Source organism: Pempheris klunzingeri, chromosome 1 (genome assembly GCF_042242105.1).
Source record: "Pempheris klunzingeri isolate RE-2024b chromosome 1, fPemKlu1.hap1, whole genome shotgun sequence".
NCBI lineage: Eukaryota > Metazoa > Chordata > Actinopteri > Acropomatiformes > Pempheridae > Pempheris > Pempheris klunzingeri.
The window spans coordinates 27,029,521-27,036,171 of record NC_092012.1 but is presented as its reverse complement, the minus strand read 5'-3'; positions in this window follow the sequence as shown (position 1 = coordinate 27,036,171).

The following is a 6,651-nucleotide window of genomic DNA, read 5'->3' as shown; positions in this document are numbered from 1 at the left end:
GATCCACTTCAAATTTGGTCAGGAAAGCCAGAAGATGTTGATGTTGGTCTGGAGCAAACGACGTGAGTCTCTGTCAAAAGCTGTTGCCATGGCGACGCAGACACTGTCGAGTGAAATTTTTTTTTCGCCATCAGAATTAAAAGTGCTGTAACTCAACTGTACAAGGTCCTATCTTCACCAAATTCATACAGTTTGATGACTGTCCGGCTCTGAAGACATGTACGTGGCCATTTTGAACCATAGTCATAGCGCCACCTACTGGCGGGAGGAGGTACATGTCTTCTTTCTTGGACATCTCTCTCTCAGCAGGTTAATTGCAGACACCTCAAATTTGAGCCAAACATTCTCAAGATGTGGTTGATGCAAACTTATGGGGCCCTTGAGTTTTTGCCAAACGCTGTTGACGTGGCGACGCCCTGTTCGCCATGAAACACGAGTTTGATTTCCACACTTACGCATACATGCAGACTCACCAAATTTGGCATACACGTTAGGAGGCCTAAAATGAATCATCTTATTGGGTTAACACGTTTCGGTGGGCCAAAATGGCTCTACGGCGCCCCCTACAAAACTTTGATGAACTAGCCCCCGAGCTACGTTTCACCTACATCTACCAAATTCGGTATAGTTATGCGGGACGATAGGACCTACAGAAAAGCCTCTTGGAGCATTGACCTAAACCCAACAGGAAGTCGGCCATTTTGAATTAAGTGTCAAAATTGCTGCGATAAATAGGGGTCGTAAATGAATGAACTAGTCCGAGGGGGTCAAAGCGATCGACTTCAAACTCAGTCAGCTGGTGAAAACACTATTCAAGATGAAAAGTTATCAAAAGCTTTATATAATCTTTTACGATTTACCCGCGGCGAGTTGTCAAAGTTCAGTGTCCCGCCATGGCACCGAAAGTTCTTCTAAGTTCACTGTAGATTCTCCAGTGTGTTTCACACTTTTCATGTTTTGTCTGAAAAGCCTCAAGACCTTCACAGTGAAGTCAACACTTAATATACTGGAATACAGGACGTCATTAGCAGCCGTTTTCTAGCGCAACATGGGGGACGCGGGAAGTGACGTGCAAGTCCTTCACGCGCTGTCCAAACTACATGCACGTTCTGAGCCGCGTGGAAGGGTCGGAGTCCGGCGGCGGGACGGAACCGCCGCACGCCCCGACGAGCGCGGACGTGCGAGGGCCCTCCAACGCTGCTTGCAGCTTTAATTAGGGCCCGAGCACCAAGCGGTGCGAGGACCCTATTGAAACTGCGTGGGGGAAAACGTGCAAGGGAGGAAAACGGGCCAGTACCCAAGAACCAAGAGGTGTACGGACCTCACAGTCCTCGAGCAGGTAGGCCTCGGAAAAATATGTCAAATGGAAAAAACCAGGTGACCAGGGGGCCGAAAACATAGTTGAAACTGAAGGAATTATTAGGGCCCGAGCACCAAGCGGTGCGAGGACCCTATTGAAACTGCGTGGGGGAAAACGTGCAAGGGAGGAAAACGGGCCAGTACCCAAGAACCAAGAGGTGTACGGACCTCACAGTCCTCGAGCAGGTAGGCCTCGAAAAAATACGTCAAATGAAAAAAACCAGGCGACCAGGGGGCCAAAAACATAGTTGAAACTGAAGGAATTATTATTATTATTATTATTATTAGGGCCCGAGCACCAAGCGGTGCGAGGACCCTATTGTAACTGCGTGGGGGAAAAGGGAGGAAACGTGCAAGTACCCAAGAACCAAGAGGTGTACGGACCTCATAGTCCCCGAGCAGGTAGGCCTTGGAAAAATACGTCAAATGAAAAAAACCAGGAGACCAGGGGGCCGAAAACATAGTTGAAATTGAAGGAATTATTATTATTATTATTATTATTATTTTTCTCCTGCAGAAACAATCGCAAATTTGAGGGCCTGAACATGCACGAAAAGTCAGGAAAATTTGCACACGCATCAGTCCTGGCGAAAAATTTCGTATTTTATGGGTGTAACAAATGGGCGTGGCAAAGTGGCTCTATAGCGCCCCCAAACGCTAAAGTCCCTACCCCCGGAACTGCAATTTATGTACGTGTACGCAATTTGGTGGGTTCATGTAATACTTCAAGACGCACAAAAAAGTAATTTGGACCAATGACCTACACCCAACAGGAAGTCAGTTATTTTGATTTTATGGCAAAAAGTAGGGGTCGTAAATGAACGAACTAGTCCGAGGGCTTTGAAGCCATCGACTTCAAACTTGGTCAGCTGGTACAAACAATATCAAGGATGAAAAGTTATTAAAGGTTTGATATAATCTTTAACGGTTTGGGCGTGGCGAGCTGTCAAAAATTCTGTGCCTCGCCATCAAACAGGAAGTTGTTAATAACTTGACTGTACGTGATCCAATCTGCACCAAACTTCACATGTCTAATGAGAGTCCCGCCCCGAACAGGTCTACATGTCAATATTCATTCTAAGTCACAGCGCCACCTTGTGGTGACAGGAAATGCCAATATTTTACGCTATGATGGCTCAAGACCAGCCAGTTGATCGGATCCACTTCAAATTTGGTAAGGGAAGCCTCACCATGTTGATGTTGGTCTGGAGCGAACGCCGTGAGTCTCCGTCAAAAGCTGTTGGCGTGGCGACGCACCGACCTTCGATTGAAAAAATTTTTCGCCATCAAAATTTGAACATGCGTGCACACTCACCAAATTTGGCATACATGTCAGGAGGCCTAAAATGAAGAATGTTATTGGGTTAACAGGTTTGGATGGGCCAAAATGGCTCTACGGCGCCCCCTACAAAACTTTGACGAACTAGCCCCCGGGTTACGTTTTACCTACATCTACCAAATTCGGTATACTCATGCGGGACGATAGGACCTACAAAAAAGCCTCTTGGAGCATTGACCTAAACCCAACAGGAAGTCGGCCATTTTGAATTAAGTGTCAAAATTTCAGCCATTTATAGGGGTCGTAAATGAGCGAACTAGTCCGAGGGGGTCGAAGCGATCGACTTCAAACTTGGTCAGCTGGTACAAACAATATCAAGGATGAAAAGTTATCAAAGGTTTGATATAATCTTTAACGGTTTGGGCGTGGCGAGCTGGTAAAGTTCAGTGTGTCGCCATGACTCGCCATCAAACAGGAAATTGTTAATAACTTGACTGTACGTGATCCAATCAGCACCAATCTTGACATGTCTGATGAGAGTCCCGCCCTGAAGACGTCTACATATCAATATTCATTCAAAGTCATAGCGCCACCTAGTGGCAAGAGGAAGTGCATGTTTTATTCTCAGACGTTTCTCTCTCAGCAGGTTGATCACAGACACCTCAAATTTGATCCAAACATTCCCACTACATGGATGATGCAAAGTTATGAAGCTCTTGACGTATTCTCAGACGCTGTCACCATGGCAACGCTGTTCGCCATGGAACAGGAAATTGCTGTAACTTCACTGTACATTATCCAATCTCTTTCAAACTTGTCACGCTTAATAAGAGTCCCGGCCTGAAGACATCTAGATGCCAATTAGTGACCACAGTCATTGCGCCACCTGGTGGCAACAGGAAGTAACACGTCTATGGCAATGATCATTTGATTTGCATGAAATTTTCAGTGTAGTCAACACTTCATATACTGGAATACAGGATGTGATTAGTGACTGTTCTCTAGCGCCACATAGGGGACGCAGGAAGTGACGTGTAAGTCCTTCACGCGCTGTCCAAACTACATGAACGTTCTAAAAGCGCATGGAAGGGTCAGAGTCCAACAACGGGACGGGGCCGCCGCACGCCCCGACGCGCGCGGAGGTGCGAGGGCCCTTCAACGCTGCTTGCAGCTTTAATTATTATTATTATTATTTTTCTTGTGTATTAACAAAGGCTAATTTGGGGGCCTGAACATGCACGAAAAGTCAGGAAAATTTGCACAAAATTCAAGCACATCAAAAATTTTCGTATTTCATGGGTTTCGTAAACGGGCGTGAAAAAATGGCTCTATAGCGCCACCAAAACTCAGCCCCGGAACTGCGTATAATGTACATGTACGAAAGTTGTAGGGTATATGTATGGTTTCAAGACGCACAGAAAAGTCTCTTGGAGGTATGCCTTAAAACCAACAGGAAGTCGGCCATTTTGGATTTTATGGCGAAAAGTAGGGGTCGTAAATGAACGAACTAGTCCGAGGGGGTTGAAGCGATCGAAATAAAACTCAGTCAGCTGGTAGAAACAATATCAAGGATGAAAAGTTATCAAAGGTTTTGTATAATCTTTAACGGTTTGGGCGTGGCGAGCTCTCAAAATTCTGAGCCTTGCCGTCAAACAGGAAGTTGTTAATAACTTGACTGTACGTGATCAAATATGCACCAAACTTCAGATTTCTGATGAGACTCCCGCCCCGAACAAGTCTACATGTCAATATTCATTCTAAGTCACAGCGCCACCTAGTGGTGACAGGAAACTTTATATTTTACGCTATGATGGCTCAAGACCAGCCAGTTGATCGGATCCACTTCAAATTTGGTCAGGAAAGCCTCAAGATGTTGATGTTGGTCTGGAGCGAACGCCGTGACTCTGTGTCAAAAGCTGTTGCCGTGGCGACGCAGACACTGTCGATTGAAAATTTTTTTTCGCCATCAAAATTAAAACTGCTGTAACTCCACTGTACAAGGTCCTATCTTCACCAAATTCATACAGTTTGATGACTGTCCTGCTCTGAAGACATGTACATGGCCATTTTGAACCATGGTCATAGCGCCACCTACTGGCGGGAGGAGGTACATGTCTTCTTTCTCGGACGTCTCTCTCTCAGCAGGTTATCCACAGACACCTCAAATTTGAGCCAAACATTCTCAAGATGTGGTTGATGCAAAGGTATGAAGGGCTTGAGGTTTCGCCAAACGCTGTCGCCGTGGCGACCCCTCGTTCGCCATGAAAAACGACTTTAATTTCCGAGCTAACACATGCGTGCACACTCACGAAATTTGGCATACACGTCAGGAGGCCTACAATGAATAATCTTATTGGGTTAACAGATTTGGATGGGCCAAAATGGCTCTACGGCGCCCCCTACAAAACTTTGACAAACTAGCCCCCGGTGTACGTTTTACCTACATGTACCAAATTCGGTATACTTATGCTGGACGATAGGACCTACAAAAAAGCCTCTTGGAGCGTTGACCTAAACCCAACAGGAAGTCGGCCATTTTGAATTAAGTGTCAAAATTTCAGCCATTTATAGGGGTCGTAAATGAGCGAACTAGTCCGAGGGGGTCAAAGCGATCGACTTCAAACTCAGTCAGCTGGTGAAAACACTATTCAAGATGAAAAGTTATCAAAAGCTTTATATAATCTTTTACGATTTACCCGTGGCGAGTTGTCAAAGTTCAGTGTCCCGCCATGGCACCGAAAGTTCTTCTAAGTTCACTGTAGATTCTCCAGTGTGTTTCACACTTTTCATGTTTTGTCTGAAAAGCCTCAAGACCTTCACAGTGAAGTCAACACTTAATATACTGGAATACAGGACGTCATTAGCAGCCGTTTTCTAGCGCAACATGGGGGACGCGGGAAGTGACGTGCAAGTCCTTCACGCGCTGTCCAAACTACATGCACGTTCTGAGCCGCGTGGAAGGGTCGGAGTCCGGCGGCGGGACGGAGCCGCCGCACGCCCTGACGAGCGCGGACGTGCGAGGGCCCTCCAACGCTGCTTGCAGCTTTAATTATTATTATTATTTTCCTTGTACCGAAACAAACGCAAATTTGGGGGCCTGAACATGCACGAAAAGTCAGGAAAATTTGCACAAAATTCAGGAACGGTGAAAATTTTCGTATTTTATGGGTTTCGTAAACGGGCGTGAAAAGATGGCTCTATAGCGCCACCAAAACTCAGCCCCGGAACTGCGTATTATCTACATGTACGAAAGTTGTAGGGTATATGTATCGCTTCAAGACGCACAGAAAAGTCTCTTGGAGGTATGCCTTAAAACCAACAGGAAGTCGGCCATTTTGGATTTGATGGCGAAAAGTAGGGGTCGTAAATGAACGAACTAGTCCGAGGGGGTTGAAGCAATCGACTTCAAACTTGGTCAGCTGGTAGAAACAAAATCAAGGATGAAAAGTTATTAAAGGTTTTGTATAATCTTTAACGGTTTGGACGTGGCGAGCTTTCAAAATTTTGTGCCTCGCCGTCAAACAGGAAGTTGTTAATAACTTGACTGCAAGTGATCCAATATGCACCAAACTTCACATGTCTGATGAGAGTCCCGCCCCGAACACATCTACATGTCAATATTCATTCTAAATCACAGCGCCACCTAGTGGTGGCAGGAAACTTTATGTTTTACGCTACGATGGCTCAAGACCAGCCAGTTGATCGGATCCACTTCAAATTTGGTCAGGAAAGCCTCAAGATGTTGATGTTGGTCTGGAGCGAACGCCATGACTCTCTGTCAAAAGCTGTTGCCGTGGCGACGCAGACAATGTCGATTGAAATTTTTTTTTCGCCATCAGAATTAAAAGTGCTGTAACTCCACTGTACAAGTTCCTATCTTCACCAAATTCATACAGTTTGATGACTGTCCAGCTCTGAAGACATGTACGTGGCAATTTTGAACCATAGTCATAGCGCCACTTACTGGCTGGAGGAGGTACATGTCTTCTTTCTCGGACGTCTCTCTCTCAGCA